The sequence below is a fragment of the Prionailurus viverrinus genome, chromosome D3, assembly GCF_022837055.1.
Source record: "Prionailurus viverrinus isolate Anna chromosome D3, UM_Priviv_1.0, whole genome shotgun sequence".
NCBI lineage: Eukaryota > Metazoa > Chordata > Mammalia > Carnivora > Felidae > Prionailurus > Prionailurus viverrinus.
Genome location: NC_062572.1, coordinates 45,455,226 through 45,469,877, shown reverse-complemented (window position 1 = coordinate 45,469,877; position 14,652 = coordinate 45,455,226). Strand labels below are relative to the sequence as shown.

At 37.2% G+C, this 14,652-nt stretch overlaps 1 protein-coding gene across 8 annotated transcripts in view; it reads right to left on the bottom strand.

Annotated features, from left to right (window-relative positions):
• GREB1L (GREB1 like retinoic acid receptor coactivator) overlaps positions 1–14,652 on the bottom strand; it is a 287,573-nt gene that overhangs the window by 161,975 nt on the left and 110,946 nt on the right. The window contains exon 1 of one of the 8 annotated variants that reach the window (XM_047827104.1): positions 1,195–1,375. The exons of the other annotated variants lie outside the window; for them this stretch is intronic. The gene's annotated coding sequence lies outside the window, so the exon portion shown is untranslated. Of the gene's footprint in view, positions 1–1,194; positions 1,376–14,652 lie in introns of those variants that run through there. 8 annotated transcript variants of the gene reach the window in all.

Genomic DNA, 14,652 nt, shown 5'->3' with positions numbered 1-14,652 from the left:
CAACTTGGGTTAAAAAGACAGTTAACAAGAGGATTCTGGGAAGGGCTACAGATCTCTTTTCTAACAAAGGAAGGGTTATATTAACATCTCCCAGCAACAAACTAATGACAGGGACGCTGTAGATACAGGGATGCTGCCTGATGCCATCTAGGGTTTTGTTTTTCGTTTTTTAAGCATCTTATTTAAAATCTTCATGCAGGAATAGGTAAATGCAAATTCTAACATTTAACTTTAGTTTAACTCTAAATTTACATACATACAGCGAAGGGAAAATTTTGAAGAATAGAAAAACAAAACCTGACTTGAAGGTCACTTAAGAACATCATGTGATCAATGTCAATTACAGACATTAACAACTGTTTTTTATAATAGGTATCAAGCAACAAGGAAGAAAAATCTCTGCTACAGCTAAATTATCATTTTCAAACCAGGTAAATGATACAAATATTTATGTTAAATCTAAAATAAAGAGTGAAATGCTTAAGAAAAGTTCTGTCAACTATACTTCTAAAAAGAAATGTAAGCATTTGCCATGGCATTTCTTTGACACAAGTATTTTAATTTTCCTTTAAAATTTTTGCACAAAAAGCCTTTAGTTACAATTATTTTTCTTTGAAGTCACTAGTGACTGTCCTCTCAGTCCCATTTTACTAAAAAAATATAAAACTTAAAAGATATTTTATCTCCGGGGTTTGAACTATTTGTGGGGTAACAGAAAAATGTCCAACCTGATAAATCAACATATCTGTTTTTTAAACATTTTTTTAATGTTTCTCTTATTTCCTCAAATATTTCAGTGTATCTGTACAAATAAGATACTGCAAATATTTCAGAATCTCGGAATTTTCTGGTTTTTATTTTAATGCTGGCAAAACAGAATGCATACAAAATAATTAAATGAATATGCACAATTTATATAACTAAATGGGAAAAAGATTAAATAGAGACTGCTTATCAATATAAAAAGGACTTGTTCTAATATAAACTTGATCTTTAAACCAGATCATTTTGTTTTTTGTTTAACACACCATGATCCTAAGTAATTCACCCAGAATTACTGATCCAAAAGTACCATATCATTCAACACTTTCAAATTTTGGCATTAATACCAAAAAGAGAGACGTGACCTTGAAATGACAGTTCCATTGCAGAAGGCTCCCCCCCCCCAAAAAAAAGCCCACTTAAATGACTTACTTTTAAACACAATAGGGTCGATATGCATGCAGGAAAAGTACACCCCTGTGGAAAGTTCTTATTGCCTGATTGATCAAAAACAAAACAAAACTTTTCTTTTTTAAGGGCCCCTTCCAGATCACAGTCAGTGCCAGAAATCCACACAGGAAAAAAATCCATCAAAATGAAACCCTAAAAGGGTTTACCCTTCACCATCCTATTTGCACTTCAAAACCCTGTAAGTCCTTCAGTTAAACCCCAGGGCTGAACCATTTCAATAATAAGAGAGGTGGCCAGAGGTGATTTATCTCCCATTTGGCCTCTGGACAGAGGCTGTAATGTCTACGAAACTTCCCTTCCCTGAATCGTACCCTCCCCCAAGTCTCAACCTTCATTTGTGCGGCTTTGGATCTGCAACCTTACAAACAACTCCTATGCCCCTTCCAATCAGATGCAAGAACGGTCTGTAACTCAAGATTTGGGTACATTTTCTTGGCAAAGCTTTCACAAAATGGAATGCTGCTGAGTAATTAGAGCTTTGAAAATACCAGGTTAAATTTCAGGTTCTCTTTGTTATAAGTGGGGGAAGAAAAGAAACTTTCTTTAGCTTCTCTCTTCTCACATATGTTAATTGTTGTCAGAACTTCTTAAACTTTTTCCAATTTATACTTTGATACTCAATGTTTCTGGCCACATCAGCCAACTTCCTGCAGTGATGTTCATCTAAATTTAAATCCTTGCATTGTAAGATATCTTATCCAACAAAGTACAGATTTCACAGGTCATACACTCCTGGGTCAAAAAGACCTTAAAAACAGATATCAGACCACTATGACTCAACTGATTTATCTTACCTACCCTTGTTATCAAATATGTACTATAACTGTCATCATACAATTTTCCTCTAGTGAAATAAACATCAAACAATGTCAACAGTTATTTACATAGAAATATAGGTCCCAGCAGTCATCAAATGTGAAACACAGTGAAGTTGTTCCTTAAAAATGAAGGATATTTTGTCAGTATGCATGAATTCTCTATTTCAAAATTACATTCACATGCGTCTTAGTGTGGAAAGAGGATGAAATATATATGCACAGTTTTCCCTGTTTTCTTTGTTGTTGTTTTTTTCATTAAATGAGAAGTTTGTTTTTCTAATTGATTCTGATAAATTCCAATTGAATGCCACATTAACAACTTGCACTAAATGATTCCACTATAGTGATTTCATTTTTACAAGTTGAAACTTTCAAGCTATGTTACTAACTTCATATATTTAAAGACTCACAGGCAAATATATATTTCACTGAAACCTAAAATCAGTTAAGAAAAATTTTGAATAATACAATTAAATATATGCTGATAGTTAAAAATACAAGAAAGACACATTTTTGTCAACTAAAAATTTTTTATGTTTTTGGGGATATTTATCAATAAAAATTATATTTCTGCCATTAAAAAATGTACCATCAACATCCTTATACCTCATTAGCAAATATTTTTCATTTTCAGAGCTCCAACTACCATGAATTCAAGAAAAAACAATCCTCACAGCAAATGACGTTATTGCATGCTACCAAGTCAATGAATCTCACACGTGTATTTGAGATAACATAATAATTCAAATTGCATAAATAAACCAGGAAAAATAGATGGCTAAAAAAAAAAAACAACTAAGAGACATGGATTATATCACTGAAACAAACTTTGGCATTAGTAACAATATTCAGGAAAACAATTTCTTAACCTACTACAGGACATAAAATAAAAACAAAAAAAAATGCTTTCTTCAGATAATCAACAAGAGTAAATTGATCCACCACAGAGGAAATATTCAATTTTCATTAAATATTTACTCAGTGCAATAGGTTGTTAGGTCTATGTAGACCTCAAAAAAAAAATAGTTCCTGTCTGGTAGGAATCAGGTCTTGGGAGAATTGAATGGAGATGAGAGGCAGTTTCTCAAGTCCTGACACTGTATTTCAAATTGACAATGCTAAAAACTGGAGATGTGCTATAAAACGTATAGTACTACTTTGAAATCTGATACAAAGAAAGTGATACTTATTATGATGAGCACTAAGTAATGTATAGAATTGTTAAATAACTATATTATACACCTGAAACTAGTATAACACTGTATGTTAACTATATTGGAATTAAAATAAAAAAACTTAATAAAAAAATAGAAAACAAACCAAAAAAAGAAAGTAATACTTAAGAGACTATTAATTTTAATAAAGTTTGACTGGATAAGCAACTTCATTTCCTATTGTAGCACAATAAAATTCAGATGTTCAAAATCTGCAGTCCCCAACTCTCCCACTCTATAACCATAGCCCAGTCACCGATATTCTCTGGGCCTCTTATCTATAAAATGGGGAATAAAGTAAATACATTTCTAGATTGAAAACATTATGGTGGTAATGGGGGAGGGGAAGAGATCCCATTCACAGTAGCAACAACAAAAATAATACCCAGGGATCAACTTAATGACAGATACATGATAACATTTTTTAAATTGCCAATCTTTATTTAGGTGATTTAAGTGAAATTTTACACACATAGAGGAATGTGTTACGTGTTTTATTTTTATTTTTATTTTAAAATTACAGATTTAATCTCAGAGTGGTAGAGCAATTAATGTCATTCAACAATGTTTATTGAGTGTAAGGTAGAATTGAGGTTTTAATTTTTTTTTAATTCATCATCTTTTTCATTATTTATTTATTTTTAAATTTACATCCAAGTTAGTTAGCATATAGTGCAATAATGATTTCAGGAGTAGAATCCAGTGATTCCCCTACATATAACACCCAGTGCTCATCCCAACAAGAGTCTTCCTTAATGCCCCTTGCGCATTTAGTCCATCCCCCAACCCACAACCCCTCCAGCAACCCTCAGTTTGTTCTCTGTATTTAAGACTCTCATATGTTATGTCCCCCTCCCTGTTTTTATATTATTTTTGCTTCCCTTCCCTCATGTTCATCTGTTTTGTATCTTAAATCTGTTTCACATATGAGTGAAGTCATATGATATTTGTCTTTCTCTGACTAATGTTGCTTAGTATAATACACTCTAGTTCCATCCACGTTGTTGCAAATGGCAAGATTTCATTCTTTTTCATTGGTGGGTAATACTTCATTATATATATGTATACCATATCTTCCTTATCCATTCATCTGCTGATGGACATTTTGGCTCTTTCCATACCTTGGCTATTGTTGATAGCTCTGCTATAAACATCGGGATGCATGTGCCCCTTTGAAACATGTGCTAGGTGTTTTAAAGAGAAACCTAATTGTTGTAAAAATATGCTTCTCAAACAAAATCATAAAGTTAACACAATTCCACTCAAAGTATCAAAGTTTTAGGGGAACATTATGAAAACATCCATAGGGATGTTAAAAGATTACTAAAAAAAAAAAGATGGGGAAAAAGTCTCTTCAATAAAAGTTATAAGGGGAGGTAAGTCAAAATAAATGTTAAATTATATCATGAGGAAAGAGCTTTCAGTCATTAAATCTATGTCACTAAATCCAATGAACATATTTTTGGCTCTCCTCTAACATGCCTGTTGGTAGATTTCTTGAAATTTCCTTTTCTTCGGCTGGATTTCATCTGGTATTCTTCCTTCCCTAGCTGCTTCTCAGTTTCCTTTGCACTCCCACAATATACCACCCAGAAATGAAATGTTGGAGTTCCACAAGGTTTAGTCTTTGTAGCCATCTTCCAAGGTGGCTTAAATGATTCTTGTCTCCTGTGTATGCCCGCCCCCACACTGAATCAGGGTTGACTTGTGCAATCACTATAATACCAAACAAATGACAGCCTGTGATTTCCAAGGTCATAAAAGATACTGCAGTTTCTGCCTTGACCTCTTGGATCACTTGCTCTAGGAGAAGGCAGTCACCATGCTATAAGGACACTCAAAACAGCTCTGGGGGTGGGACCTGAGGTTTCCTGCCAAGAGACAGCACGAACTTACCTAATTGCTCTCCTTGCCTCCTGTCTGGTGCTCTCCAATCATTTCTCTGCATTACAGTGCAAATATAACCTGTCAATCCTTGCTAGAGCCCTTCATGGTTTTATATTACTCTGAGTATAAAAATCAATAGTGTAAATATCCCTGCCCATCTCTCTAGCCTTATCCTGAACTGTTCTTTTCCTAAATGTTGTGCTCCAGCAACACTGACCAGCCTTTAAACACCTATGTTCCCTCTGCCTGTAATTTCACCCATCTTATCTTTTAATTTTGCCAGTTTAAATCCCCTCATCCTTTAGATCTCAAGCATTGCTTCCTTGATCCCCTTAGTCCTTACTAAAAGCTCCCATAGGACCTTATTCATATCCTTACCAGCATTTAATTCACTGATGAGCTATGTAACTTGTGTATTAATGTTTGTCTTTCCTATTAAATTCTAAGTTACATGAAGGTAGGGACTATGTTTTTCTGTTTTTGCCTATTACTGATATTGCAGCACCTATTGTAGTGCCCTCCTACAGAGCAGGTACTCATAAATACTGTTTGAATAATTTAATAATTTAAAATGCAGGGCTAACACAAGAATGAGAAGCTCATTAGAGACAGTCCAAGAAAACTTTATTATCTATAAGAATTATTATATGACACCCACAGCTAACATCATACTCAGTGGGGGAAAACTGGGAGCTTTTCTCCTAAGGTCGGGAACCAGACAAGGATGTCTACTCTCACCACTTTTATTCAACATGGTACTGGAAGTCCTAGCCATAACAATCAGACAATAAAAACAGATAAAAGGTGGGCACCTGGGTGGCTCAGTTGGTTAAGCACCCGACACTTGGTTTGGGCTCAGATCATGATCTCACAGTTGGTTTGTTCGAGCCCCATGTTAGGCTCTATGCTGACAGTGCAGAGCCTGCTTGGGATTTCTCTCTCTCCCTCTCTCTCTCTGCCCTTCCCTTGCTCACTCACTCACTCGCAAAATAAAATAAAATAAACATTTAAAAAAATTAAATTAAAAAAAACAAAAGGCATCCAAATTGGTAAGGAAGAAATAAAATTTTCACTATTTGCAGATGATATTACTATATATAGAAAACCCTAAAGACTCCACCAAAAAACCACTAACACTGATAAATCAGTAAGGTTGGAGGATACAGAATCAATGTATGGAAATCCACTGCATTTCTATAATGAAGCAGCAGAAAGAGAAATTAAGAAAACAATCCCGCAGGTGTGCTATTTTGAAGGGGCACATGCACCCCGATGTTTATAGCAGAGCTATCAACAATAGCCAAGGTATGGAAAGAGCCAAAATGTCCATCAGCAGATGAATGGATAAGGAAGATATGGTATACATATATATAATGAAGTATTACCCACCAATGAAAAAGAATGAAATCTTGCCATTTGCAACAACGTGGATGGAACTAGAGTGTATTATACTAAGCAACATTAGTCAGAGAAAGACAAATATCATATGACTTCACTCATATGTGAAACAGATTTAAGATACAAAACAGATGAACATGAGGGAAGGGAAGCAAAAATAATATAAAAACAGGGAGGGGGACATAACATATGAGAGTCTTAAATACAGAGAACAAACTGAGGGTTGCTGGAGGGGTTGTGGGTTGGGGGATGGACTAAATGCGCAAGGGGCATTAAGGAAGACTCTTGTTGGGATGAGCACTGGGTGTTATATGTAGGGGAATCACTGGATTCTACTCCTGAAATCATTATTGCACTATATGCTAACTAACTTGGATGTAAATTTAAAAACAAATACATAAATAAAATGTAAAACAAGATCCCATTTACAATTGCACAAAGAAATAATAAAATACCCAGGAACAAACTTAATCAAAGAAGTGAAAGACCTGTACTCTAAAAGCTATAAAACACTGATGAAAGAAATTGATGATGACATAAACAAATAGAAAAACATTCCATACTTATGGGTTGGAAGAACAAATATTGTTAAAATGTCTATACTACCCAAAATAATCTATAGATTTAATGCAATCCCTATCAAAACACCAACAGCATTTTTCACAGAAGAATCCTAAAATTTATATGGAATCACAAAAGATCCCAGATAGTAAAAGCAATCTTGAAAAAAGAAAAACAAAAGCAAAGGTATCACAATTCCAGATTTCAAGTTTATTACAAAGTGATAGTAATTAAAACATGACATGATGCTGGCATAAAAACAGACACATAGATCAACAGAATAGAATAGAAAGCCAAGAAATAAACCCACAATTATATGGTCAGTTAATCTTTGATAAAGGAAGAATGAATATACAATGGGAAAAAAGTCTCTCCAATACATGGTGATGGGAAAACTGGACAGCTACATGCAAAAAAAATGGAACTAGACCACTTTCTTTCACTGTACACAAAAAATAAACTCAAAATGCATCAAGGATCTAAACATGAGACCTGAAACCATAAAAATCCTTGAAGAGACCACAGACAGCAATTTCTCTGACATTGGCTGTAATAACATCAGTCTAGATATGTATCCTGAGGCACGGGAAACAAGAGCAAAAATAAACTATTGAGATTACATCAAAATAGCTTCTGCACAATGGAAACAACAACAAACTAAAAGGTAACCTACTGAATGGGAGAAGATATTTGCAAATGACATATCTGATAAAGCGTTAGTATCCGAAATGTATGAAGAAGTTCTGCAACTCAACTCACCCCCCACCCCCGCAAACAAATAATCCAATTTAAAAATGGGCAGAAGACATGAGCAGACATTTCCCCAAAGAAGACATGCATGGCCAAAAAACACATGAAAAGATGTTCAACATCACTCACTATCAGAGAAATACAAATCAAAACCACAATGAGATACCACCTCACACCTGGCAGAACGGCAAAAATAAAAAACAAGAAACAAGTGTTAGCAAGGATCTGGAGAAAAAGGAACCTTCGTGCACTGTTGGTGGGAATATAAACTGGGTGCAGCTACTGTGGAAGACATTTGGAGGTTCCTCAAAAAAATTAAAAATAGAACTGTCCCATGATCCAGGAATCGCACTACAGGGTATTAACCCCCAAAATACAAAAACATTAACTCAAAGGGATATATGCACCCTTATGTTTATTGCAGCATTGTCTACAACAGCCAAACTATGGAAGCAGCCTAAGCGTCCACTGATAGATGAAGGGATAAAGAAGATGTGAATATCATTCAGCCATAAAAAGAATGAAATATTGCCATTTGTAACAATATGGATGGATCCAGACAGTATTATGCTAAGTTTAATAAGTCAGAGAAAGACAAACACCATATGATTTCATTCATATGTGGAATTTAAGAAACAAAACAAATCAGCAGAGGGGAAAAAAAAAAGAGAGAGAGAAAGAGAGACAAACCAAGAAACAGACACTTAACTATAGACAACAAACTGATGGTTACCAGAAGGGAGGTGGGTAGAAAGATGGGGAAATAGGTGATGTGGATTAAAGAATACACTTACCATAATGAAAAAATAATAATAAAAAATATTTTGGAGATATTTCTGTATAAACATGTAAAGATATTCCTCATTCTTTTTTGTGGCTGCAGAGAATTCCCTGGCATGTATATACCATGATTATTTTAAGCTAGTCCCTTAATGATGGATACTGAATCAAAGGATATATGCAGTTTTAATTTTGTTAAATATTGCCAAACTTCCCTGGTTTTGGTTTTGTTTTATCACACACAAAGCAGTCTTCATTTCTTCTACACATTAGAAACATTTTCAATTACAGTTCTGTTTCTCTAAGGTCCACATCAGATAGGAAACCGCCAAAAGCACAGAAAAGCTGGGTTGGAAAGAATCCCTGATAATTAGGTACCAAGTGAGAGTTGAACTAATCGTTGAACCAATTTACACTCCCGTTAGCAATTTATGGATCACCATACCTTCAACAGTGTAGAATATTATCTACTTTTGGATCTTTGTCAATCTGACAGATGAAAAATGGTATCTCAATGTAGTTTTAATCCGCATTTCTCTTACTATGGATGAAATTGAACATCTTTTCAAACATTTAAAAGCCCTTGAATTTTCTTCTCTGAAAAGTCCAGTCTTTATCCATTTTTATATTTGGTTGTTGGTTTCATTCTTGATTTGTAGAAGTTCTTTATACATTAAAGAATTTTGTCTTTTGGGTATGATATGGGGTGCAACATTTTCTGCCAGTTTTCCATTTTGCCTTTGCTTTTGGTGTTTGCTATTGTTTTTCCACCCCCAGAAAGGTTAATTTTTATGTAATCAAATTTATCAATTGTTAATATGTTAAAAAGTTGCATGGAAACACATAATTCACTTTACTTGTTTAATTAAATGATCTATGTAAGTATTTACTTCCCAGAAGCATTAAGAAAGCAAAGGCGTGGAGTAGAGGGAGAGTAAGTTAAGAAAAAGAAATCTCAGGACACCTGGGTGGCTCAGTTAGTTGAATGTTTGACTCTTGATTTTGGCTCAGGTCATGATCCCAGGATTGTGGGATTGAGCCCTGTGTTGAACTGTGCGCTGAGCATAGAGCCTACTTAAGTTTCTCTCTCTCTCTCTCTCTCTCTCTCTCTCTCTCTCCCCTCCTCCCCTCCTTCTCTCTCTCTCCCTCTCTCCCCCTCTCTTCCTCTCCCCCTCTCCTTCAGCTCTCTCTCTCTCACACATACACACACACTCTCTCTCTCTCAAAATAAAAAATAAAAGAAAAAGAATCTAAATAAATAGAACCCCAAAGATGTTATTTTTCTATTTAAAAAAGTTTTTCAGTTTTTTCAGTTTATTTATCATTTTTTAGGGGAAATAGATATTTCCACCTTACCTACTTCCTCTTGCTTTTGCAAAAGGGGCAGAAACACACACACACACACACACACACACACACACACACACACACACCACAAAAACAAGAGAGGTGGAGATGATGAATGGATAAGGGTTTGAAGTTGCCAACAGGAGCTTAGGATGAAAAGTTTGAATCAGTAGCTTCTTAGAAGAAAGAGAATGAACATCTTTAGATCCATTTATTTCTTGATTCTGGACTTTAAATTGGTGGAAGGGCTGCATACTTCTGGTAGAGGGGAGGATCCCAGGAAAAGCGTTAACTATGGTTTGTTCCTTTTTTCTAACAAGAGAATCCAACAATGGATTTTCTCCCTCATACCCCAAATTCTAACTCCCAACCCTTTCTCTACCTCCTATAAACTTTCTACCTTTCTTTAGTCCATAGTTGAAAAACATGAGAGCCAATTAGTGTTTGTTACCATCTTTGCTGGTAACTCCCACATCTAAATCATTGGCCATAATATCTTTTCTGAGTTGCTGATCTCCACCCAAACTCATATGTCCAAAATTAGTATGTCCAAAAAAACCCTCATAATTATTAGAGTAAAAGCTATTCCTTTTTCCTGATTTCATTTTTTCACCTAGAAAGTACTGTGAACTGTGCTGTTCCACTCACCACTCTATCAATGACACCCAAACCCATCTGCCACCTCCCCCATTTGGGGTCCAGAATTATGTTCTACCACTGGTCTACAGTGTGCCCTCTGTTCCAGCCTCCAGAAACTCGCCTATAGGACCCCAACTTTGTTCCCATCACCTGCCTCCTGGATCTTCTTCTCCCTCACCAACTGACTGACTGTTGAATAGGAAACCTCTTTGGTGCTATTTCTTGTGCATGTGTCCTCCCAGCCCCCAGTACTGGCCTTGATTCCTGAGAGCCATGGAGCAGTTTTCTACCATTCTTTTCTTCTAGCTGCTTGTTTTAAGTCCTTTTTAAAAAAGTGTTTATTTATTTATTTTTAGAGAAAGAAGGAGAGAGAACAAGGGAGGAGAGAGACAGACAGAGAGAGAATCCTGAGCAGGCTCCATGCTTTCAGCGCAGAGCCCGATGTGGGGCTCAATCTCACAATTGTGAGATCATGACTGAGCTGAAACTAAGAGCCATAGGCTTAACTGACAGCCGCCTAGGTGCTCCTTAAGTCCTTTTTATGTGATTCCCCCTCAGGCCCCCAATGCTGCCAGCTGCTCTGTGAGACTAACCAGGTTGTCTGACCTGGGGTCAATTCTGTATGACTCGTACAGAGTCACTCCCTGAAAGGCCACTTTCCCTACTTTCCAGATTTTGTAGTTTCTGCATCAGTCACACGAACCCCACTGCTCTGGTCTGTCATCACTGTGCTTTGTGAAACTGTATCTCCTCGTAGCCTTTCTCAGTGTCTGTGGCACTTTTGTAACCTCCTAATACTAGAGTAAGTTTTTTTTTTTGCCAAAATGGTGCCCTCTAGATTTTCTGCACCTCTCAACCTGGGAGAATTGGGAAACTTTCTGCAAGACTGCCTCCCTGGTCCTCCACATTCTTCTCCTGATGTCAGTTTTTCTGGGTTTGACACAAGCCCATGAGACACCCTTTAAAGCCTCTGACAGGCTATGCCATGTCCTTTCCAGCCCACTTTAGTTAGACTACATCATTGTGAGGCCACCAGCCCTTCTGTTTGAATTCTGTCAATCTCCATCTGGCCCACTTCTGGGGGGAACCTGGACAGTATTGTCACCCTTTTCCTACCTTCTCCCCCCACATCCCTGGAACTGGCTGTTTTCTGTGAAAATGGCAGTGAGCAGGTTCAGTTTTGAACTGGCCCTGAGGAAAGGGGTTAGGAGTTGTGTGGGCAAGAGGCAGGGATGACAGCCATTGGAGAAGTGAGAATAAATTTTTTTCTTTTGAATATTTTTTGTATAAGTAATAAATGCAGTGGAAACAAACAAAAAGTAGCTTGGAGGCAGTCTGTAAGGGAACTTATATGCCAAATTGGGAATTTGAATTTTGTCCCAGAAGCAGGAGAAAGCCAATGGAACCTTTCCCAAAAAAAAAAAAAAAAAAAAAAAAAAAAAAAATTAACATAATTAGATTTTTTAAAATAGAAGGTAACTCTGGCAATAATGTGAAAGTTAGAGACCAGATAAAAGGTTTCTGAAGAATCTAGGAGGAGTTGATGGGGACTGTACATAATCAGGGCTGCCCTTTAGGTAGGGAGTTAGAAATTCAAGACTCAAGTTCAGGAATGAGAACTCAACAAACAGACCCTGGAGACAGACAGTTGCCACATGGAAAATTGTTGTCTGTACTGGGGAGATTACTAGGGACTGCCACTGTAGAGAAAGTATGTGGAGTAAGGGTCAAGGGTGGGGGGGGGGGGGAAGTCTGAGAAACATCGTCATTTGAGAGTCAGTCAAAGGATGAGGAAAACCACTTTGCAGAAGGAACAGTAGGAGAAGCAGGAAGGAAACCAGGAACCTGAAGGGTTTTGAAAACCAAAGGACAAGAGACTTTGGAAGAGTGGGAGGTGGTCAACAGTTTCAACAGGTAAGGAAGGTCAAATAGGATCAAGAATGAAAATCTGCCGGGTAGCAATTAGTCTTTCAAGAAGTGTGGTGAACTAGGATGGAAATCCGTTGGTAGCTGTTGGAAAGGTAGAATGGCAGGAAAGATACTAGAATGAGGGATCTTCACAGGATGAGTTTCTTCCCTCCAAGGAAATGGAGAGGTGGTGATACCGAAGAGAGGAGATGATTAATGGAATAAGGTGCTGGAGGGGTAGAGAAAGGAGAGAGGAACAGATGAAAGACACACATCAATGGCAGAACCACAGGACAGGAGCCTGGGTCCCTGATCATAGCAGAAATGTTTTACGAGCTATAGACAATTACCTCCAAACTCTGTTTATGTGGAAAAGAAATAAACTTCCAGCTTGGTATTTAATGCTTCCTGTCATAAGCAGACAAACGAACTCCTAACTGATACAGGAGAGAAGAGAGTTCAAAGAACAAGCAAGTACCTCTCACAAGCATGAAGACATGAAATAGCACAGTATGTTCTGAAGACAAGACCAGTCTGCAATTGCTAGACTATCAAATGTGAGAGAGGGAACAGTAGGAAAGGAAGATGAAAATGTAGACCCAGGCTGTGAGGAGTTGAGACTGGATCCTATAGATAAGAAGTAGCCACATGAAAGGATGTTAAACAAAGAAATGGCATGTCCCCCATTTCAGCTTTGGATAGATTCTTCTTGTGGCAGTCTGGAAGGGGCTGATGTGGAGGCAAAACAGGATGTAGGGAGAGTGCTTAGAAACTTCTACTAATAGTCCTGGTGAGAGATCATGATGCCTGCACGGGTGCAGTTATGGAAGGGCTACAGAGGGATGGAGAGACCTGAGAAATACTCAGGAATTAAATCAATAGGAATTGGTGACCAATAGCATGGGCAAATGATTCAGGGTGAAACCCAGGTCTCTATCTTACATTGCTTTTCTCCATCCTCACTGTTAGTACCTCAATTCAGGCATGCCACTACCTCATATATTCATTCAGTAGATATGTATTGAGTGCCTTCTCTGTGCCAGGTCCTGCAGATACAATGGTGAACAAGACAGAAATGGTCTTTGCTCTCCCAGATCTTAAACAGGAATACCATTGCTGAAAGCTTCATATATGATATCTCATTTAATCCTCCAAATACCCTTTGATGTAAGAATTACTATGTTCCCATTTTTCAGATGAGATAACCCAGTCTTAGAAAGTTTAATGATTTGTTCAAGGTCATATGGCTAGCTGGTAAATGGTGGTGCCAGGAATCACATGCAAATCCACCTTACTTTAAGGCATGGTTTTATTTTGTTTTGTTTTGTTCTGTAGGCTCTACACCTAATGTGGGGCTTGAACTCACAACCCCAAGATCAAGAGTCACATGCTGTATGGACTGAGCCAGCCATGTGCCACCTAGAGCCATGTTTTTAATCACTTGACTATGTTCTTTCTCATGCAATTACAATGAATTGAATACTGTAACAAGAAGTATGGTGGTTTGGATCACTGCAGCCTCCCAACTGGACATTCTTTCTGCATTTGTATGTTTCTAAAGTGCAAACTGGGGAGAATGGTGGTACCTCCTCTAACTGAGGGCACTTGGAGGAAGAAGATGAGGCTTTGCATGGAAGGTGATAGATACATTCAGGCCTTAGATATATATTGATTTTGAGATGGCTCTGAAACATCCAAGTGGAGATACCCAGCAGTAATGTGACAGACAAGTCTGAAGTTTGGAGGGAAGCAGGGTTGGAGACGAAGCACTTGGCATCACTTGTACTTATAGGTCAGCTAAATTAAGGCAATTACTGGGACTCTTCAGGGGCTCCTAGAAGAGGAGCAGCCTGCTGAGAAAAGGGCAGGGTACAGGCTTAAAGAGAGTGGAGTAGATTTAGGATAATTGATTAGAGAAAAAAAGAATTCACCAAGGGTACTCAACTTAAGATAATTAAGTTGTATTTAGGGTTAGAGAGAATGAATTTATAGTTGATATCCATCTGCATGACTGAGGGATTTTCTCCAGCAGCAAATAACCAACTCAAGAATAGGAAGACTTGCCAAAATTTTATTATTTTACTAGTTCCTTTCTTTTGTCTCACTCTGATTCAAGA